Source organism: Cornus florida, unplaced genomic scaffold (assembly GCF_030987335.1).
Source record: "Cornus florida cultivar Cherokee Brave unplaced genomic scaffold, ASM3098733v1 CherokeeBrave_3.0.0_Hap2_Chr05, whole genome shotgun sequence".
In the NCBI taxonomy this organism is placed as follows: Eukaryota; Viridiplantae; Streptophyta; class Magnoliopsida; order Cornales; family Cornaceae; genus Cornus; species Cornus florida.
In genome coordinates this window covers 45,212,731-45,237,407 of record NW_026775575.1, presented here as the reverse complement: position 1 = coordinate 45,237,407, position 24,677 = coordinate 45,212,731, and the positions used below count along the sequence as shown (strand labels likewise).

Below are 24,677 nucleotides of genomic sequence, written 5' to 3'. Positions count from 1 at the left end.
GATGCCAAACATCGATGCAGCTCAATATGAGATCAAGTCTAGTACCATTCAAATGCTTCCATCATTTCATGGCTTTGATAATGAAGATCCATATAAGCACCTTGATGAGTTCCTTGAAATCTGTTCGACCATCCGGTTGAGAGGTTTTCTGGACAATGCACTTCATCTCCATCTTTTCCCATTCTCCCTAAAGGATAGGGCAAAATATTGGTTGAACTCCCTCGCTCCCAACTCTGTTACTTCTTGGGCTCAATTGCAACAAGAATTTCTTAAGAAGTACTATCCGGTGAGTAAAACCAACCAAATGAGGCGTGCCATTCTAAGCTTTTCCCAAGTTGATGGAGAACAACTCCACGAGACTTGGGAAAGGCTACAAGATCTTCTTCGAAAATGTCCTCATCATTTGATCCCAAAATGGCAATTAGTGCAAGCTTTATGGTTGACTCTTCTTGTGGTGGGATGTTCATGTCCAAGAATGCGGATGAGGCTTGGACCTTACTTGAGAATTTGAGTGAAAATTCACTTCAACACAATTCTCATAGGGCTCCAACCTCAACCACTCCAAAGAACACCAATCCTTGTCAACAAAAATCAATAAGGGAGGAATCATCTCAAGTGGATGCCATAGCTCATAAATTCTACCAATTGATGGCACCACATCTTCCTCCTTCATTGTCTCAAAATTCGGCAAGTTCGGTTTGTGCCTCATGTAATAGTCTATTTCATCTCTCGGAAGATTGCCCTACACCGGAGCAATTTCCCAATCCCAACCAAGAGCAAGCTAATGCCATGTTCTCACGGCCCGGGAACAATCCATATTCCAACACCTACAATCCGGGTTAGCGAGACCATCCGAATTTTTCGTGGAGGCAACAAGCCCCACAAAATTCCCAACTTCAAAATCAAGGGCCTCAAAATCAGCCCTCTTCTCAATATCAAGGTAGGCCTTTCCAAGCCTCTTCAAGCTACCAACCTCCATACAATCCAAATGTCTCCACTCAACCTCCTGTGAATCCAATTGATGAGATAGTGGCTGCAAACAAGCAAATGATGGAATCATTAAATGTGCAAATGATGGAATCATTAAACAAGCAAATCATAGATTCCAACAAGCATCTCTTGACATCCTTGCAACCTACTCTCCAAATGGTTCACTCCCATACTCAATCCATAGCTAGGCTCGAAAATCAAATGGGACAAATAGCTAACCAAGTGAACCAACTTCTTCAAAAAGACAAGGGTAAGCTTCCCGCTCAACCATTTGAAAATCCTAGAGGAATGCATGTGATTGATGAAACCCCTCCTCCGAGTGGGCCGACTCATGAACAAGTTCAAGCTATCACCACCCTTCGGAATGGTAGAGTGGTTGACAACAAGGTTGATGGAGACACAAGTGAGAAAAACCCTCCGTTGAAAAATCCAAATTCAAGCTCTTCAAGTCCAAATCCAAGTTCTTCTTGTCCAAATACCATTCAAGGAAGTCCCACGCATGTCACCCCAAATGTGGAAACTACTTATGAGCCAAAAGCTCCGTTCCCTCAACGTCTTCAAGAGTTGACACATTTTGGGAATAAGAATTGCAAAATTCAAGACATGTGGGAGGTCTTTAGGCAAGTAAAGATCAATCTTCCTCTCTTGGATGCTATCAAGCAAATTCCTCCCTATGCAAAATTCCTTAAGGATTTGTGTACTCAAAAGCGCACTTCCAGAAGTCATTTACCAAAGAAAGTGAGGTTAACCGAAAATGTTAGTGCGATCATTCAGCACAGCACTCCTCCGAAGTATAAGGATCCGGGTGCCCCCACAATCTCTTGTGTCATTGGTGACAACAAAATCGAGAGGGCCCTCCTTGACTTAGGAGCTAGTGTGAATTTGATTCCATATTCGGTTTACCTACAACTTGGTTTGGGAGATCTAAAGCCAACTCCGATAGTGTTGCAATTTGCTGATCGATCTATTAAGCAACCACGGGGAATTATTGAAGATGTGATCATAAAAGTGGACAAATTCTACTTCCCGGTAGACTTCGTGGTTCTTGATATGGAACCAGTCCATGATCCAAGAAAACACATTCCCTTAATTCTCGGACGTCCTTTTCTAGCTACAGCTAATGCTTCCATTAACTGTAGATCCGGATTGATGGATATCTCTTTTGGGAATATGAATGTTAAGCTCAATATCTTCAATGCTGTGCAACTTCCTTCAGATGACAATGAGTGTTTTGAAATCACTATTGCTGATGAACACATTCAACATCCAATCCCACCTCCTTCAACGGAGGATCCCCTACATGCTTGCTTAGTCCCTTTTGATTTTGAGGATTTTGGTGTGGACAAATCCATTCGGGAAGTCAACTCCTTGCTTGATATTCCATCACCATTTTCCTCTCCTTTATGGGAAGCACCAAATCCATCTCTATCGTGGGATTGTCCATCTCCTTCCATTTTTTCACCGGAGTTACCTCAACATTTTGAGGGTGAACCACCAGACAAAGGTAAGGAGAATGTTGACAAGTTGCTGAAAATTCTTCCAATCATTCCAGCCCAATCTAGAATCATTGTCCATGATACTCAACCTGTGAACAAACCATTTGAGTACAATAAGGTATATGACTTGGAGATTGCAAATATGGAAGGTCATGATCCTACCATTGTTAGTCAAAACAATGACATTCAACGAGCCTCCATAATCTCGAACAAGCAACACCTTTGCTTAAATCTGAAAATAAAAGAAGTGAGATTAAAAGCGATGCTCAAATCCTCTAAGGCCAAACTTGTTTCTCTTCGGAAGGATCAATATCCCTCACCATTCATTGATCCAAGTTTGAGACCATATGAAGGAGGCAAGTTGCATACGGAGCGTTAAGGATCCATCTATCCAATGGATCCTGATCCTGGTTCGTCTAGCTATCGACATTAAATTTAGCAAAGCAAGGGAAGAAATTCTTTCGATGTTCCAAGCTTCCCTACCTTCTCAAATTGCTCGTGCCTTGAAATTTTCTGGGAAATGTTTCGAAAAGCCAAAAATTTGATTTTTCTGAAATGGTTTTCAGTTGTGTTCCGCAATTTTAGACCGGCTTCTTAGACCTTCTCAGCCCTAATTTTCATTCCCGAAAATTTCCATCGCTTCCTAGCAATTTCATCGGATCTTTGGCATGCAACTCATGTGCACAACCTCTCATTTTCAACGCATTGTTGGATCATGGTTTTCTCAAAATTCTCCATGCATTAGAGAGAAGCTGCAAGGTTTGAAAATTTTCTCAAAATTTTCTATGCATTGGAGATGAAATGCAAAGTTTGAAAATTTTTCATCCAGGCATTAGAAATGTTGAGCAATTTGACAATTTTTCCAAAAATTTTCCACCCATGCATTGGAACGGACTGAATTTGCAAGTTTGAAAAATTATCCATGCATTAGAGAAAAGTTGCCAAGTTTAAAATTTTTTTAAATTCATCCAAGCATTGGCGCACAATTACAAAGTTTGAAGAATTTTCAAAAATTAATCGATGCATTGGATTGACATTGCAAGTTTTAAAAATTTTTCTACATTCATCCATGCATTCATGTTGGCTGAAAAATTCATTTCCATGTTGCTCACATTGCACTTTCCATTGCAATGAATTCATTTTCGAGCCTACTGATCCAATTTCGAGCAATCTACCTTCCCTGTCAAGTGCTCGTTGCTGCCTCCAATCTTGCATGCACCACTGTACTAATTTCAAGCATTCAAGATCCAAGTTAGAGTGCTCGCAGCTGCACACCAATTTCAGCCCATCATTCGCAGCTACTGCCTCTATTTCGAGCCCTCGAATCCCAATTTTGAGTGCTCGAACCTCCTCCACATCTTGCCAATCTCTCTGCCCCAAGCTCGAGCACTCTAGCTCCCATTTGGAGTGCTCGAGCCTAGCCAACATGCCCACCATGCAACAAACTAAGCAACCTTCCAATCATCAACCAACCTCTTCACCCCATCCTCTCCACCAACCTCCAACCAACCCACAACCCCTTCACCTCACCACCTCTCCCATTCTCGGCAACCCAGCAACCACCACGCATCCATCTTCACCCTCCACCATCAGCCCCATGTAACACACCACCCAACTCCAACCTCACCACTGAACACTTCTCTCTCGGCATCCCTCCACCAAACCACCACCCCTCAACCTTAAACCTTCTCTCTCTCTCAAACCAAGTTTCCACCATGCAGCTTCCCTCCCTCACTCACTGCATGTCCTTCGAGCACTCGAAGAACCCATTTCGAGTGCTCGAATTTCTTACCACCCATCTCCTCAACCTCCAACCCACCTCACCATGCCACCCACCAACCCCACACACCCCCACCATCTTGGCTTCCCCCATTCCCACCCCTTCACCCGACCACCACCTTCTCTCTTTCTCTCCTCAACCCACACCATGCATGCACACCACCCACAAACCAACTAACCAACCTCCCAACCTCACCCCCTCAAGCCATCTCCACTCTCAGCCACCATGCCGCCATGCATGTCACAACCATGCCCCCTCACACCATGCCAACCATCTCCACAACAAACCCACCACACCAACCTAAACCCACCCCTCTCTGCCGATTTCTAGAGCACTCAAACCCAAGTTTCGAGTGCTCGCCATTGCCCGGGCTCTCTCATGCAAACCAGCCGAGGCCACTGCCCCCATTTCGAGCACTCGAAGGCACCGTTCGAGTGCTCGAACCAAGCCTCTCTCTCCCTCCCTTTTAAAACCCCAGCCCACCACTCGCACTCAACCTCATCTCCTCTCCTCGGCTGCCAACCCCTCTCCTCCACCAACCTCCCAACCTCACCACCCCATGCAAACCCACCTTCACCTCCTCCACCTTTTTCCCCACTCTCCTCTCACCCAAGCACCATCATCAACCTCCCACCCATCCCCACCATTTCTCCCATGCACACAGGGCCCTTGGTTTTCCATTGTTGGGTAAGTTTCTCCTTCTCTTTCTCTTTCACATTTTTGGTATCAATGGAGGATGGGCTTGCATGCAATGGAGATTTGTGATTGTTTGGGAGTCGTTCTTACAATTGCAGGCCAAAAATTTTTGGGTTTCATCCTCCACCCCACTCATTTTCACCTTCTCCTTTTTGTGGTGCACGCCAGGTGTTCGCTGAAATTCCTCAACCATGCCAACCAACCTCAACCCTCCTGCATGCATGCATGCACGCCCATGCATGCATGCCCCTCACTCTCTCATGCCACCCTCTCGGCATCCCCACCTCTCCACTCTCCACCAAACAACCCACACCTCCCCACCCAAGCATGCAAACCATGCATGCTCCCCACCCTCAACCATGCATGTCTTCCACGGCCACCCTCCCAACACAATCCCAACCATTCACATCAACACCATGCACACACCAACCAAACCGACCACCACCCCAACCTTCACCCTTCTTTCATTCACCAACTAACCCTCACACCAGCCTTCTCCTTCTCGGCACATCAACCTCCCATCATGCACGCCACCCTTGCCAACCATGCAGCCACCCTACCCAAACCAACCAACCTGTGTGCATTATTTATGTTTTTCTTATTATTTATGTTTTTCTTATTATAAATACGTCCTGTTTTTCTTATTATTTATGTTTTGATTTTTACCTGTGTATATTAGTTGTGTTTTGATAGGTCTTCAAGTCCAAGTTTGGGGGACGCAGTTGCGCACTCACATAGCTGAACATCTTTGCCTGTGTCACTCTACTTGGTATTATTGTTCCTTTCCCCTCTTTTTTTTGCTCTTATTTTGATTTACTTGTCTTCTCACATTGAGGACAATGTGACATTTAAGTTTGGGGGTGCATTTATGCATTTTTGGTTTTGCATTTTTGCTAAGCAATGATAGTATAACTTGACACTAGTTGGAGATGAAGCATATGTTTAATACCTTGTGTATAGAAGCAATTGACATTTTTGAAAATAAAGAAAAATTTAAGTTGAAATAATCATGTGGATTCAAATTAGTCTGTATAAATGTCTCAATTAGATTCTTGCTGGATTTGACACTCTTTTAAGCTTCACAATGCACAGATGCACATTGGAAACTTAACTGTGAGGCATGTAACTTGATTGACCTTGACCTTGCCCTAGTTAATCTAATTTGATGAACCTAATGGATGAATACTTTTGGCATTAATCTAAAAAAAAAAAAAAAAAAAAAAAAAAAAAAAAAAAAAAAAAAACTGAGAAAGAAAGAAAATAATGATCAGTTGACGTTCGTAGCCTTTCCAACTCGAGTTATTAAGCCCTAGGAGTGTCTCTACACTTAGCACCCTAAAACCGTCTGGTTTGGGAGTTGTTGGCCTAACGCTTGCTATAGGGGTTGGTTAGAAAGCTTAAGGGACTTAAACATTGCACGGTCATTCAAAAAATAAACTGGAAATAAACATGGTTCGTTGGAGTTCGTAGCCTTTCCAACTTGAGCTATTAAGCCCTATGGAGTGTCTCTACACTTAACACCCTAAAGCCATCTGGTTTGGGAGTTGTTGGCCTAACGCTTGCTACATAGGTTGGTTAGAAAGCTTAAGGGACTTCAGCATTGCACAACCATTCTATGTTTCGCTTATGAGTTACAATAAATTGTCAACAAGCAATAAAAGTTGTCTTGTAAATAAAATCATGCCTTAGGGACCTCATTTAAAGGGGAATTCAATGATTTGAAAACTTGTGCCTTGGAATTGGACAAGAAAGTAAAAGCCGCATGTGAGAATCCAATTCACTTTCACTGGAGTTTGAGTTATTTCCATTTAAGAGATGACAATTGAATTATTTATATGGACTATGATGTTGATGCATGCATGTTGAAATGGTTTTTCCCGTTTTTTGTATCAATGCTTCATATATGCAAGGTAGTTTTCCCAATGACCCCATCTCCAGTTTTTGTCTGTTTCAAGTTGTTTTTGAGCTATGTATCTATCTCATTTTACCATGGATGATATTTTTGTAGTAGCATGCCCATGGTTGTCTTTTCATTATGTTTTTCATTGTAGTTTTGCTAAGGGACTAGCAAAATGTAAGTTTGGGGGTGTGATAAGCGCCGAATATTGTATATTCAAGCGCCCTAAATTACATTAACAAAGTCCAGTTATTAATTATTTTATGTAGATTAACTCCATTTGCATGTTTTTATGCATTTTCAGGTTGAAGTGCAAAAAGGAAGCAAAAATGAGGCCTTGTGGAATTTTGAACAAAAAGGATGCCATTTTTGATTTTCTGGCAGCGGTGATCCTGACTTTTGTCGCCATTTTCGACCTAGAAATCTCAAGAACTAGACTTCCATCATAACATGAAAGATTTAGATCTCTAAATCAGCTTTCCAAATCTTCAAGTGGTTCATCATTCGGAGTTCGTAGCAGAGAGTTATGATCTTCATAACAGAGGTGCGCAGAACTGCCTGGCAGCACTGATGTACTGCCTTTCTCCCCATTTTTGACCAACCAGACTTGAGAATTTGGTCTTCATCAAAACATGAAGTTTTTAAAGTACTGAATCAGTTCTCCAAATCTTCAAACAGATCATCATTCGGAGTTCGGGGCACAAAGTTATAGCAGTTTTACCAAAATAGGTCAGCGCTGAGCAAGAGGAGCATGTTGCACATTGCACTAAGTTAGAGTGCTCGAGATCACCAAGCGAGTGCTCGAAAATTAGGCAGAATGCCCTTCGGAAATGGCTCATTTCAGCCCACTTGCACATTGGTTTCCTCAATGCCATCTTCCTTCTTTATGAAGTGGTTGGAGGTGTTCCTTGGAGGAGAGAGGGTGTTGTTGGAGCATAAAAAGCTACCCAAGGGCCACACGTTAAAGGGGATCATCTTTAGCAAGATAGAGGAGAGAGAAGAGAGCAAGAAGAAGAGGGTTCTTGGAGCAAAAGGAAGGGAGCTCGAAAATGGAGGAAAAGGGCAAGCTTCTTCCTTCTTCTAGCTTGGCAATGGGTAACTAACTCCCTTCTAGGGAGGTGATGAAACTCCTTCTTGTAAGCATGTCTTGTTTTTGATTTACAATTGGGGATGTAATGTATATATATGACCTTTCCATGAACTAGAGCTTTATTTGATGTGAAGAGCTTCAATGTCTATTAATGATCATTTTGAGTTTAAGATCTTGTCTTAAGATTGTTTCCTCTTATGATTATTTTGCTTCCATTTTCATAGTGACAATGAAGATGAGTTTATGGAAATGTTTTTATTGGCATGATGCTTGGGAAATTTGATAGTCTATAGCTTAGGGTTCTCTTTTGATAGATTATTCTTGATTCCTAATGTCATGTGCTTCTACTATGTGATTAAGGGCTTGATAACTCTATGCTTAGTGAGTATGTCTAAGGTTGCAACCTAGTTTAGGTAACCAAAACATGCAATACTTTGATAAGTTATTCTTGCCTATTGATTTCATAAAAATTCTTGAAGGTAATGTAGCAATTTTATGTTGTTGCATTTCATAGTTATGTGTATATATTATTCCCCAAGTAAATCATGTATTAACATGCTTATGGATAGGTAGTGGATTCACTTCCCTAGCCCTCTCCACCTAGATCTCCTTCCTTTACATTTACTAGCATTCTTGTTTTATGCACACTTCAATTACTAGCTTAGTGACAAACCAACAAAACTCTATATACCCCCTCATCATTCTAAAAGTAATCTAGACTCTTAGGTTGCCATAGACTAGCGCAGTCCCAGTGGTTCGACTTACTTGACCAATAGCCCTATTTTACAATGATTCGTGCTATTGCGAAGGTTGATGTTAATTGACCAACCGATCAGCTATGATACTATGAAAAATACTATGACATAGCTATCCATGTATGGGCTTCAAACTGAAATCTTAATGTTGTCATGACAATTATATAGCATGTGTTCATCATGCATTGCATTGGGAAGGAATTGGGCAAAGACTACTTGCTGAAAACGGAGGACTTTTCTAAATAATATAGACTACTTTTGGGGATGGTTTTAAAACAGTGTTTGCGAAAACCGGGCAGCTGTAATACTCCTAATTTTAAAAGGATAGTCCCGGCATTTTAATTATTGTTTTATTGCATTTTTGTTTGATTATTTACTTATTTGGTTAATTGTTTAATTGTTTTAGTATTTATTTGATTTAATTGTTTAATTGTGTATTTAATTGCATTATTTGGTTAACTGGTTATTTACTTGAATTAATTGGTAAATTATTTTATTTAATTTATTTGATTTATTTACATTTATGCTTAGGTGGATTTAAAACATGAATTCAACGTAGTGTATAGATTAGGGTTTTATTCTTTTATGAAATCACGTTGTGGCCGACTAGGATTTAATTAGGGTTTCCGTCTCTAATTATAAGTGGATTTAGGTTTTATATAGGTAAAGACATATATAAAACCTAAATCCACTTATAATTAGAGACGGAAACCCTAATTAAATCCTAGTCGGCCACAACGTGATTTCATAAAAGAATAAAACCCTAATCTATACACTACGTATATATATACTGTTATAAGTCTGCAAAGGGGTTGTAGAACCCTATGCACGTACAGAGATATAGAGAGAGAATTGTGAGAAAACAGAGAGTTTACAGTTAGGGTTTTAGCTATGGATTAAAGAACGGACCTAGGAGGAGGGAAGGTTGAGCAGTAGGAGATTGACAGTGAATGGATGTCGTCAAAAAACTTAGGAAGACGACGACGAGGTTTTGATTCAAAATCTCATAGGCAAGTTTTATTCTTTCTCTCTCCCCTTGACCTGTGTTCTGTGCATGCCTAAATGATCTCTAGGATTTTAATCATATGTTAATAAATCTTGTATGCTTATTAAATCAAAAATTTAAATTGTATATGTTCGAATGTGTACTGTAAGTTCAATCTGTTCTTCGCATAAATTTTTTTCTCATATATGTTCTACGTTTCTGTTAATAATGCATACTGGAGTTTGGATGCTTTATGAGGAATTTTGGGACATGAACTAAACCCTAGGAACTGTATTAGACATCACAGTAGGTTCGGTAAAGTCGTCAGAGGCGAAGAAGACGAACCAGAACGGGTAACGGATCTCTATGAGAGAAAGAGCCAGCTCTATGGATTGAGGGAGCCGGCTCCCTAGGCCACAGAGCTGGCTCCTAAGGTGTGGGAGCCGGATCCTAATGGTTGAGAGCAGGCTCTCAACTTGTGAGAGCATGCTCTCATGCCAAACTTTGTACTAGACGTAGTTTAAGGGGCTGTTTTGGTATTTTTGAAGTTCCTGGACTGTTTTGGGTGATTAGTAAGGACTCTAAACATTATATTATGCTGTTTTAGAACCCATATTGCATAATTAATATCTTTATGCTAATGGATTTAATAGTATGGAAGTTTAAACAATCTTACATGCTGTTAACGGATATAAATGATTAAATTGTTTAATTTTGTTTTAACAATTTAATAAACTGTAGCATGATTATAAATCTTACTTTGTATGCACAATAGGGTCATTTAGTTATCAGACTTGATCTATGCTTACTCTGGACTCTAATTGCTGAACTATTAAACTCTGTTCTACAATTACATGGATTAATGTATTGGATTCTAATTGATGAACTATTATACTTTGTTCTGTCAATTACATGAATTAATGTTTTGAACTTTAAATTTCTGAACTATTATATTATGTTCTGTAAATTACATGGATTAAGGTATTAGATTCTAATTGCTGAACTATTATACTTTGTTTTGTTAATTACATGGATTAATGTTTTGGATTTTAATTTCTGAACTATTATATTATGTTTTGTAAATTACATGGATGTGATGGATTGTATGGACCGGTGGCATACTAGGGATGGTTTAGCTTAAAATGCTAAGGCCTACATTCTTGGAATAAGGGAATGGATCGTAAAAATTGAATCCTACTTATATTTAAGTCAGATCAACTGAGTAACCTGGATTGATTGTTATTTATGGTTACGTCAGATCAACTAAATAAGTTGAGTGACTAACTAGATTATAAATCTTATGTCAGATTAATGAACAATTGAATGACATACTTTAGTTTTGGACGGACTTTAAATATATGACTATGGTACCATGATATGAGCTTGAGTCTCAGGATCATTGGTTAGGGAGCATATATGTATTGGGATGCATCGCTGGCTATGACAGTTGAGGTGTACCCTATTAGGTCTAGGTACTCATGCCCACATCTGGTGTGTTTTGCATGTTGCTTTCTATTCAGGTTGAGAGACCTTTGTTGTTTAGTAAGAGTCCCGTAGTGTGATATATATATATGTATAGACTAGAAAGATATTGTTGAGATATCTAGGATGTATCTGCTTATCGGGTCTCTGATTGGATTATAGTTAGAATAGAACTTGTTCGTGGGCTTGACCCTCTATCATTTTTCAGGTGTCAGGCGGTTCTAGTCTTAGGGCTTGTTCAGGCTGAGCAGAGGCGGTCATTCACTCTACCGACATCGTAGGATTTCATTCCATGTTTTAGATTTGGATTTTTATTTACAGTGTTTATTTTCAGTTGGGATTTTATTTAGGAGTCCACTAGATGGATTCTCGAGTTGTACTCTTCAAGGTTTTGGAAGTTTGGGATTATATTAATCTTTAACATTTGAGGATTTTATATTTAGAATTCTTTCAGCTTTATTACTTATTTGTTAAATCTTTTCGTATTCCATGTTCATTTAAGTATTAATTATTTGGTATTCCCTCGGGTTTGGGCCTGGGCCTAATCAACCCATGTCTCGGAGTTGAGGGGTATCACAGTTGGTATAAGAGCACTCTAGGTTCAAGTGTCTCTAGGGTATTTCGTATTAAGACTTCCGCGTAGGATTCATTGTATTCCTTTACGGTTTGCTTAGAACATACCGATGTCAATTTTATTCTATAATTTCAAAATGTTTGGCGCTAGGAAAAGGATGTGGTCTACGATGAAAGCAAAGAAGGACCCAAGGAAGAAGAAGGTTACTCCGACGATTCCTTTGCGAAGGCCGACGAAGGAGGCGGAATTGGAGACTAAGGAATTGGTTCCAATAGGTGTTGCTTCAGAGTATAAGTCAAGGAAGGTTTCTGGTGTACGAGATTGGCCACCATACTATGGACCCAACATAACTTCGGTGGTGCTCGAAGCTGAGCCAAGTGGAGAGGAATACCCCAAAGAAGATCCGGATGGAAAAGATACCGGAGCATCCAAGATGGAGGGTACCGGAGTTCAAGAATGAATGTTCTTTTAAGAGTAATATGATTTTCATTACTAATAGTAGTGGAGGTATAGTAAAAGTGTAGTATAGATTTAATCACGTACACTAGTAGTATGTCAAATAATATTTTACGATTATTCTTTTGACAGTTTATGATTTAAAGAAGTTCTTAATAAAGTGAACTAGTGGTTTTGGTATCTCTATTGTGTTTTATGAGAACATTTTAGTAATGATTACACAAATGGTTTTATTAAACTATATTGGAATATGATTGTTGTAATAATAAAAGGTGATCTCAGTGGAGTGATAATTTGGACAAGCAACCAAATCTTTGCTTATAGGGATGTTGTGTTGAGATGGGACGATTACCAATGAGTTTATGCAAGAAACTTGTGGGAATCAAATTTGTAAGATGGATTGTGGAGTAGAAAGTTTAGCATCTTCCAAAGTAGTTGCTATACTTGTCGAGAGTTTGGTCATACTTTTAGGCAATGTCCTAAAGCAGGATAAGGACGAGGACAGCATGTGCAGCCAGGACAAAGGGCACCGGTACCTTTACCAGCTCCATAGGTTCCACAGATTCAGGGAAATGCACCGTAACAGTTGCATTACGGCAGGGTTTTCAACCCCATGCTGCGGGATATTCAGGCATCTCAGGCTGTTGAGGGTATATTTCTTATTCATGGTTCACAGGGTCATGTTTTGGTTTGATACGGGTATTACACACTTATTTGTATCTCGATCTTTTGTTGCTTTATCTGGGATGACGACACGGGGTATGCAATAGACCTCAGGGTATTGCTACACCTTTAGGCAATACAGCCATTCTATATGAGAATGATGGGCCTATGACACTAGATATTGGTAGATTTAGATTTCTAGCTAAACTATTGGTCCTGGACATGCACACTTATGATGTGATACTTGGGATGGATTGGTTATTACACTATTATACCCAAGTTAATTGTTATGATAGGTCTATTGTGTTCACCATACCTAGTCAGGATATGTACGTTGTCGCTATGCCACATTTTAATGGGGTTACTAGCGCATATTTATTCATATAGAGGAGGAAACAGAGGAGGAGATTTTTGTAGCATTGGATAGCATACCAATTGTACAGGACTTTCTGGATGTTTTTCAGGAGATTCCAGGGTTGCGACCTAGTCACAAGATCAACTTTGTGATTGACTTAGATTTAAGCACTACGCCTATTGCTAGAGTACCATACAAGATGTCACCAGTTAAGATGCGAGAACTGAGGGATCAGATTCAGCAATTACTCAGCTAGGGTTTTATTCGCAGGAGTACTTCACCCTAGGGAGCTCCAATTCTGTTTGTGAAGAAGAAGGATGGTTCACTTCACCTGTGTATAGATTACAGGGAGTTGAACAAGGTTACTATACGTAATAAGTATCCTTTGCCTAGAATTGATGATCTTTTTGATCAATTGAAGGGAGCTACGTACTTTTCTAAGATTGATCTGTGTAGAGGATATCATCAATTTCGGGTTAGGGAACAAGATGTTCCAAAGATAGCGTTTCTCACTAGATATGGTTCTTATGAGTTTCGTGTCATACCTTTTAGACTGACTAACGCACCAGCAGTCTTCATGGATTTGATGAACAGAGTCTTTAGGGCTTATTTAGATCAGTTTATCATTGTCTTCATTGATGGCATTTTGATTTATTCAAAGTCAGAGGACGATCATGCTAGACATCTTCATATAGTATTGCAGATGCTTCATGAACACCAGTTGTATGCCAAGTTTGAGAAGTGTGAATTTTGGCAGCGGGAAATGAAGTTTCTGGGTCATGTAGTGACAGAAAAGGGAATAGCGATGGATCCAGCCAAAGTTTCAGCAGTGGTTGAGTGGGGACAGCCTACTTCACCTACCGAGATTCGAAGTTTCCTCGGATTGGTAGGATATTATTGTAGGTTCATCCAAGGGTTCTCAAAGATAGTGGGATCACTCACTCATCTGACTAAAAAGGGTGTATGGTTCGTTTGGGATGAACACTGTCAGAAAGCTTTTGATGTGTTAAAATGCAAGTTGACTTCTACACCGGTTCTGTCTACTCCACAGAGCGGGATTGAGTATGTTGTCTACATAAATGCTTCTTTGCAAGGTCTTGGATGTGTTTTGATGCAGGAGGAGCGACCGATTTCATATGGATCTCGTAAGCTTAAGCCTCATGAGCTTAATTATCCAACACATGATTTGGAGTTGGCAGATGTAGTCTTTGCCTTCCGAATTTGGAGGCATTAGTTGTTGGGAGAATCCTTCAGGTTATTTAGTGAACACAAGAGTCTACAGTATTTGTTCACTCAGCAGGACCTGAATATGAAACAGCACCGATGGTTAGAGTTTGTGAAAGACTATCATTTCTCTATACAGTGACATCCAGTGAAAGCGAATGTTGTGGCAGATGCACTCAGTCGCTGACCTGCTACTAGTCTTTCTGCTTTATTCACCACTAAGTGGAATGCATGGTAGTTACATCTTCTATCATTCATAAAGTTTTGGAGGCGTAACTCACGGATCAGCAATGCATTGACAGAGTTGTAGAGATAGCTTCCGGGGAGGTTCCATTCTATTATGTGGGGACTGATGGAGGTTTAAGGTACAAAGGCCATTTAGTATTACCTTCTGCTGACGATTTGAGGAAGGATGTGATGACCGAGACTCGTCATTCAGAGTTTTCGGTTCATTCCGGAAGAGACAAGATGTATCAGGATATGAAGCGGCAGTTTTGGTGGGCAGGTATGAAATAAAACATTACTATTTTTTTGTCTCTTAGTGTAGTACTTGTCAGTTGGTTAAGATTGATCATCAGAGGCCGCCAAGAGCTCTACAGCCACTACCGATACCGGAGTGGAAATGGGAGAGCATTTCTATGGATTTCGTGGAGGGATTGCCTAATTCCTTTAAGGATCACAATTCTATTTGGGTTATCGTTGATAGATTGACTAAAACTGCTCATTTCTTACCCATTTTGCACTGACTTCACTTCGAAGCAGTTGGCGAGACTTTACATTATAGAGATTGTGAAGCTGCATGGCATTCCATTGTCAATTAAATCGAACAGGGATTCGAGCTTTGTGTCAGGATTTTGGAAGAATTTTTAACAGGCTTTGGGTACAGAGTTACATCTTAGCATTGCTTATCCTCCTCAGACTGATGGATAAACTGAGCGGGTTAATCAGATTTGCGTATAACAATAGTATCCTGAAGACTATTAGTATGGCACCATTTGAGGCATTATATGGTTGACAATGTTAATCTCCTGTTTATTGGATGGAGGTTAGGGAGAGCAGATTCTTTAATCCTAAGTTTATTAAGGATTTTGAAAAGATTGCTCTTATTAGGGATCACATGCGCATTACCCAGAGTTGATAGAAGAGTTATGCTGATCGTCGCACTCGTGCTTTGGAGTTTTAGGTTGGGGATCAGGTTCTGCTCAAAGTGTCTCATATGAAAGGAGTAATGCGCTTTGGGAAGAATGGAAAGTTGTTACCGCGGTTTGTCAGTCCATTCATGATTACGGATCGGGTTGGCGCTGTAGCTTATCGGTTGGCACTTCCGAATACTTTGGATCGCGTACACAATGTGTTCCATGTTGCCATGTTACGGAAATTTCTACAAAATGAGGATCGGTATTAACATATCAATGTTGGGGACATTGAGTTACAGCCGGATGCAATATATTTGGAGCACCGTATCGTATTGTCGACCTTCGGGATCAAATTCTTTGTAATAAGGTTATCCCTTTAGCACGTATTCAGTGGAGTCACCACAATGAGGCTGAGTCTACTTGAGAACCGGAGGATGTCATTCGCTCGCAGTTTCCTGAAATATTGGAAGAAGGTAAAAGCGAATTCCGAGGACGGAATTCCTTTTGTTAGGGGGAAAGAATGTAATACCCCTAATTTTAAAAGGATAGTCTCGGCATTTTAATTATTGTTTTATTACATTTTTGTTTGATTATTTGCTTATTTGCTTAATTGTGTAATTATTTTAGTATTTATTTGATTTAATTGTTTAGTTGTGTATTTAATTGTATTATTTGTTTAATTGGTTATTTACATGAGTTAATTGGTAAATTGTTTTATTTAATTGATTATTTAATTTATTTACATTTATGCTTAGGTGGATTTAAAACATAGTGTATAGATTAGGGTTTTATTCTTTTATGAAATCACGTTGTGGCCGACTAGGATTTAATTACGATTTCTGCCTCTAATTATAAGTGGACTTAGGTTTTATATTTGCCTATATATATATTGCTGTAAGTCCGCAAAGGGGTTGTAAAACCCTATGCACGTGCAGAGATATAGAGAGAAATAGAGAGAGAATTGTGAGAAAACAGAGAGTTTACAGTTGGGGTTTTGGCTACGGATTAAAGGACGGACCTAGGAGGAGGGAAGGTCGAGCAGTAGGAGGTTGATAGTGAATAGACGTCGTCGAAAAACTTAGGAAGATGACGACGAGGTTTTGATTCAAAATCTCACCGGCAAGTTTTATTCTTTCTCTCTCCCCTTGACCTGTGTTCTTTGCATGCCTAGATGATCTCTAGGATTTTAATCGAACATTAATAAATCTTGTATGCTTATTAAATCAAAATTTTAAATTGTATATGTTTGAATGTGTACTGTAAGTTCAATCTGTTCTTCGCACAAATTGTTTTCTCATATGTGTTCTACGTTTCTGTTAATGATGCATACTGGAGTTTAGATGCTTTATGAGGAATTTTGGGACACAAATTGAACCCTAGGAACTATATTAGACATCACAGAAGGATCGGTAAAGTCATCAGAGGAGAAGAAGACGAACCAGAACGGATAACGCCTCTTTATGAGAGAGAGAGCCGGCTCCATGGATTGAGGGAGCCGGCTCCCTAGGCCACAGAGCCAGCTCCTAAGGTGTGGGAGCCGGCTCCTAATGATTGAGAACAGGCTCTCAACTTGTGAAAGCATGCTCTCATGCCAAACTTTGTACTGGACATGGTTTAAGGGACTGTTTTGGTATTTTTGAAGTTCCTAGACTGTTTTGGGTGATTAGTAAGGACACTAAACATTATATTATGCTTTATTAGAACCCATATTGTATAATTAATGTCTTTATGCTAATGGATTTAATAGTATGGAAGTTTAAACAATCTTGCATGCTGTTAACAGATAGAAATGATTAAATTGTTTAATTTTGTTTTAACAATTTAATGGACTGTAGCATGATTGTAAATCTTATTTTGGATGCACAATAGGGTTATTTATTTATCAGACTTGATCTATGCTTACTCTGGACTCTAATTGCTGAACTATTAAACTTTGTTCTGCAATTACATGGATTAATGTATTGGATTCTAATTGATGAACTATTATACTTTGTTCTGTCAAATGCATGGATTAATGTTTTGGATTTTAATTTCTGAACTATTATATTATGTTCTATAAATTACATGGATTAAGGTATTGGATTCTAATTGCTGAACTATTATACTTTATTCTGTCAATTACATGGATTAATGTTTTGGATTTTAATTTCTGAATAATTATATTATGTTCTGTAAATTACATGGATGTGATGGATTGTATGAACTGGTATGGGACGGTGGCATATTAGGGATGGTTTAGCTCAAAACGCTAAGGCCTACCTTCTTAGAATAAGGGAATGGATCGTAAAAATTGAATCTTACTTATATTTAAAATCAGATCAACTGAGTAAGTTGAGTGACTACCAGGATTAATTGTTATTTGTGGTTACGTCAGATTAACTAAATAAGTTGAGTGACTAACTGAATTATAAATCTTATGTTAGATCAATGAGCAATAGAATGACATACTTTGGTTTTGGACGGACTCTAAATATATGACTATGGTACCACGATATGAGCTTGAGTCTCAGGATCATTGGCTAGAGAGCGTATTTGCATTGGGATGCATAGCTGGCTATGACAGTTGAGGTGTACTCTGTTAGGTCTAGGTACTAATGCCCACCTCTGGTGTATTTTGCATGTTGCCTTCTATTCAGGTTGAGACACCTTTGTTGTTTAGTGAGAGTCCCGTAGTGTGGATATATATATATATATATATATATATGTATAGACTATATAGATATTGTTAAGATATCTAGGATGTATCTGCATATCAGGTCTCTGATTGGATTGTAGTTAGAATAGAACTTGTTTGTGGGCCTGACCCACTATCATTTTTCAGGTATCGGGCAGTTCCAGTCTTAGGGCTTGTTCGGGGTGAGCAGAGACGGTCATTCACTCTACCGACAATGTAGGATTTCATTCCATGTTTTAGATTTGGATTTTTTTTTCAGTGTTTATCTTCAGTTGAGATTTTATTTAGGGGTCCACTAGATGGATTCCCGAGTTGTACTCTTGAAGGTTTTGGAAGTTTGGGATTATATTAATCTTTAACGTTTGAGGATTTTATATTTAGAATTCTTTCAGCTTTATTATTTATTTCTTAAATCTTTTCTTATTCTATGTTCATTTAAGTATTAATTGTTTGGTATTCCCTCGGGTTTGGGTTTGGGCTTGGGCCTGATCAACCCATGTCTCGGAGCTCGATCACAGATCCCAATGCTTGAGCCTTTCTTGTTCAGTGGTACATTCATAACCTGGACTCCGGTCTTGGGGCATAACATAACTACTAATCCCCATGGGTTACTATCCAACTCATTTAGGATCTTACTCAAATAGTCCAAGACCTACCTAGTTGGTCCATGGGTTATATACCATATCCATAACCTTTTAGCATGAAATAAAATAAAATAATCAAACAACTTAACTAATCAATTAAACACTTTAACCAATTTGATTAAATTCATACATACACATTTAGTCAAGATTAATTAATTTAAATCAAACCAAATATCAATTAAATAAAACAATTAATCAAATAAACACACAATTAAATATAAAATCAAATAAACAAATAACCACATAATTAAAAAAAAATTGCAATTAAAATAATTAAATAAATTTTTAGAAATTAGGGGTATTACAGACTCCTCTTGGGTGCAAACGATTCCTTGGAGGGGAGTGTGTGAGTATCAAACAGGGATAATATCACTTACCTCCCTCAAGGTTAGGCATAATTTCACATAGTGCCCCTAACGTTTCAAAAATTACACTAACCTCCCTCAAGGTTAGCTCCGTTGTAACACTTTGCTCCTTCCGGTGACAGTCAATGCCGGTCTTTTTGATGACCCCATCCATTTTTTGCATGAAATATCATATTTTCCCATACCATAATTAAAAGACATTTTATTATTATTTTTTTCATAAATGGTGTTGTATTGAGCTCAAAAAATCAGTATGAATACAAGAGCACAGAGGGCATACCCTCAGAAAAAGAAAGAAAAAAGAAAAAACCAATAGTAAAACGGCAAGTCCTAATGAAAAAACCCATTTCCAGTACAAAAACAAAAAATAAAACTCAACTCGAAGGGCCTGTTTGGTAGCTGTTTTGTTTTGGTGTTTTTGTTGCGGGCTTCATTTCAGGCCCAAAAACATATTTGGCATGTATTGTTTTGTTTTAAACAGTGCTAAAACATTTTCAAAATTTGGGCCCAAAAGTGAAACACCAAAATGGTGTTTTTTGGTGTTTCAATACTGTTGGCCCAACAAAACCACTGTAGCGGAGGAAGTAAGTTACAATTGAAACTGTAGCGGAGGAAGTAAAACTTTGCAACATTTGGCCCGACTACCATCTCTCTCCTCTGAAACCCTAGACGGCGATTTGGGAGGCGATGAAAACGACGTGATATTGACTGTAAGAACAGCAGCCCGAGATCTGCCTATGCAAGGCAAGGTATGCGTTCTTCCCCATTTTTTTTTGACTGTAAGGCGATGTTGACTGTAACATTACTGATTTCACAATCTGTGTGTTTCTTCAATTAATTGTTTTCCTATTTTTGCTTCTCTCTGTTTTTTACACTACTCATTGTCTTTTGATTTTTACAGGAAAAGATAGGCAATAAGGGTCGAAAATGGAGTTTGTGGAGGAGTTCTTCAGGTGGACTCGCACTGTCATCAAAGGGCATGAAAGGAGGTCACTTGGCTGCGTCGGAGCGGTCTGATTCTTCGTTTGTTGTTGATGAGGCGTTCACTGCTGCCATGGCTACTGTTGTTCGAGCTCCACCAAAGAATTTCATGGTGATCAGACAAGAATGGGCTGCGATTTGTATTCAAACAATGTTTCGTGCCTTCCTGGTAAATGGATTTCTTTGATTTTGCTCCTCTCTAATCTCTATAGATATACATGTATATATGTGTATATACATATTTAACTGTTACTAAATGTTTTTTTTTTAGGTGAAAATTGGGTCAGAGCTCTTGCAATCTGATGAATAGAGTTCAATCATTTGAGAAGTGGTGTTATGTGTTTGTTTGTTCAATTGTTAGATATGAAATTTGAATATGTTTAGGGAAAACAATGACATGATTGAAGAAATATCCATCTTGCTTTTATAAATTTGGCTCTTTTTTGTCAAAATTTGTTATTGCTAATTTGGGAGTAATATGATGATTCAAGGCAAGACAGGCTTTTAGGGCCTTGAAAGCAGTGGTGAGACTGCAGGCTATATTTAGAGGTCGGAAGGTGAGAAAGCAAGCCGCAGTTACACTCAGGTGCATGCAGGCTCTTGTCCGAGCTCAGGCTCGATTCAGGGCTACGAGTGCTCAGGTATCCTCGGAAGCACAGAAATTACTTGATGAACAGCGAAACCAAGCTGATCCGATTAAGCAGGCTGAGGTATGATATGGTGTTTGATATATGTTTACCACATGAATTTTACGTAGTGCAGTAGTTTAAGATGTAAATGAATGAATGAACCAAGTCTTTTTGCATTTGATAGGGTGGATGGTGTGATAGTCCTGGAACAATCGATGAAGTGAAAACAAAGCTACAACTGAAGCAAGAGGGAGCTATCAAGAGGGAGAGCAATTTCATACGCCCTCTCTTAATAGGTAACGAATCCAAATTATCATATGAGTATTGGCTTTCCAAAAGTACAAGCAAACGCACACACTCCCACAATATTATCCCTTGCAGTACTTGAATCCTCAAACTCCCTTTTGGAAATGAGAGATCATATCATCTAGGCTAATGCCATTTAAAATGTATTGATTTCAGCAATTGAGATCAAAACCTAGCTCAAATTCAAGATCAAACAAGCTAGTGTCTTCTCGCAAGCTGGATAAGGACAGCCCAGGATGGAGCTGGTTAGAAGGTTGGATGGCGGCTAAGCCATGGGAAAGCAGACTGCTTGAAGAATTCAGCTCTGACCCATCAGAGATGACTCCAGTATCTAAGAAATATGAAGATTATTCTGTCAGGTTTAGTTCAGATTCTTCTGAACAGGACTCGGCAAAAGTTAGACGAAATAATATTTCAACCAGGGTATCTACAAAACCTCCAGTTACTGGCAAAATCGCTCGCTCGTCTTCTGACCCATGTTCGGAATTTCCATATGATGAAAGCACCACCTCATCAACTTCATCAGCATCTGCGGGAACTCCCGGATCTGGCAACACTCTAGCGGAAGGCAATGCCAATAAACCAAACTATATGAGTCTCACCAAGTCAATCAAGGCTAAGCAGAGAGCCTGCAATCATCTATCTAACAATATACAGTGGCATTTGATGGAGAACGTTCAGTTCCATAGGAAACACAGTCCATTTTGTAGTGGGGATACAAGGAAGAGTGCTAGTTATAATTGTTATTCGGTTGATTTGTGCAAGGATCTGTACCCACCAACGCAATTGGATGGATATGATGATTGGGTAAAAAGTGGTCAGAACTGAAGGAGATTCATAGTTTGCTATTATGAGCACAAAGCTTGGGCTATTTCCATTGTTTTGCTTCCATGAAATTCAACAGTTTGTTATCCTTTTTGAGTTGGAACTTTTCAAGTTAGAAATTTACATCAAAGGGGGTGTTCATCCTGACGGACCTGAACAAGTTTTCGAACAATTGGATAGGATTTTGTGGTTTGTTTTACAAGAATATATGGCTTTATAGATGTAAAGGGAAGCGGTTGAGGTTATAGGATTTGTTTATTATGATTTTTTTTCTTTTTCTTTTTCATACAGCTCTTGTAGAGAAGTGAAATATGCAGTACTGACTACTTAAATGACATTTTTCCATTTGGTTGTGGATTGGATTGGAGTGACATTGAAGACTTCATGTTTGTTTGTCTACTACTATAAATTTGTGATTTTTCATATGCAACACTGACTGGTTAAATGAAATGACATTTTTCCATTTGGTTGTTGACCACGTGAATTTAAATGTAGGAAGATATATAATTTTATCACTTGAGGCATGGACTCATTTTGTTGTGATGCCAAATATTTTAAGTACTTGCATATGTTAAGATGATGATTGCCATGTGTCTTGCCAACCTACTACTTTTCAATCAAAGTATTTTTGCCAGAAAACAGCAAACGTTAATTAAGCATTGGTGCCAAGGGCGAAGTGCTCAAAAGTTCAAACCAACCTTCTAGAGGTATGGCCAAGGAGGTAACTGTTAAGAAAACGAAGTCCCTAGATATAATTTAAAGTAATATATATTAGAAGAGTTGGCACCTGGTTATATATATATATATATACAATACACATACATAATAGTTTCTTGACTAGGCCAATGATGTGTTTACATGATTGTTTTGGCACCAGTACCACAGATCATAACAACACTACTGATATGACCATTCCAAATGTTCCAAGCATCATCAAAGGTCACTTTTCCTTCCAAAAATTCCTGATTTATTAAAAATCAAATGATAATTTTATGGCCTTGCAATTGCTTTTGAGACATCCTAGGAAACCCTGGCCACAACACATTTAATGGATGGTGCATGGGTGAGAATTTTTCAAAATTCAATATATTTATTAAAATATATATGTACTATTTATATAGAAATAAATTTATAAATATATTTAAATTTTATAAAAATAAATTAAAAAAATGATAACCAAACATTTTTTTTTTTTTTTTTTTTTTTTTTTTTTTTTTTTTTTTTTACAACAGTTGAAGTTACCAAACATGTTTTTCATGTTTCTGTTCCCGACATTTCCAAAACAAAACATTGTTCCCAAACGTACTTCCGATTTTTGCCAAAACACTCCAATAGTAAAAACGCTGTTTCTGTTTTAGCCAAAAACAAAACGCCTAAAGTAAAACACATGCCAAACGGGCCCGAAGTAATAACATCATTAAGAGTTATCGTTTGAACATCACAAACTTCCATTAGGGCAGAGCGAGTCACTGCCTCCTGAGATAAACTATTAGAATCATGGAGCCTATTATTCATCTCTCTCCAAATAAACCATACCCCTGCAGCAAAAAGACTTTGAAGTGTTTTGGAAATCTGATTATCATCTAAGTGAACAAATCCCACACTGAAATAAGCTCTTACAACTGTTGCATCTCCCACTCTAAGACACCCCCTAACCATCTCCAAACCCCCTGTGAAAATTGACATGAGACAAAGACATGGTCAGTAGTATCAATATTCTGTTGACACAGTGTGCACCTTACTGCTAGAATAACCTTTCTTCTCTGCAAATTTGCCATGGAAGGCAATCGATCAAGTAGAACCAACACTGCTGTGATAGACCATCTAGGACGAGCCTTACCCCAACATACTTTGTGCCAAGAAACTTCAGTAGTAGCTATTCTAATACCATTCCAAGCTGTTTTGAAAGAGAACCAACCCTCATCCCACAACAGCTTATCCTCTCCTCCATTAATCACTACATTCTGTAGAAACAATCTAACTGGAGTCAAAAACTCACTTTGTAAAGTGTAGGTGTCCCAAACCCCATTCTGAATCAAATAACTAACAACAGCCTCTCTGTGTAGCTGTAGGCTCCGGACAACTCTGTGACCAAACACAGCACTAAATAGTTAGCCATGACACCAAGGATCCTTAAATAACAGAGTATGACGTCCATCCCTAATTTGGAATTGAACGTGTTGTTGCATCACATCTCTCACTGCCACTAAAGATTTCCAAATAGGAGAACTGGTTTGCTTTACCACCACATTCCAATAATCAGAGTGCTGAGTGTACTTGAACTTATACCATAAAATCCATAATCTATCCTTGGTTGTTAAAAAATTCCAAGCTAACACGCATCGAGATGCTAATTGAAGATTAGAGAGCTTTCTAATCCCCAACCCCCCTTCGGATTTTGGTTGGGTCACTCTGTCCTAGTTCAATAAATGTAACTTCTTTGTATCTTCTTTACTTCCCCAAAGAAAATCTCTACACTTCTTTTGAATTTGATTGATGACTGCCACAGGGATATCATATATGCTACACCAGTACTGAAAAATAGGCATAACCACAACTCTTATTAATTCCAACCTACCTGCTAAAGACAACAACTTTGTATTCCAGCACATTATCTTATTAGCAACTTTGTCTAGTAGCTCCTTACAATGAAATTTCTTTAGCCCAGTTGGAC

General features: G+C 38.8%; 1 pseudogene; it reads left to right on the top strand.

Moving 5' to 3' along the window:
* The first annotated feature begins 12,596 nt into the window (after positions 1-12,596).
* On the top strand, positions 12,597-22,334 carry LOC132309228 (protein IQ-DOMAIN 8-like; annotated as a pseudogene).
* Positions 22,335-24,677: the final 2,343 nt, after the last annotated feature.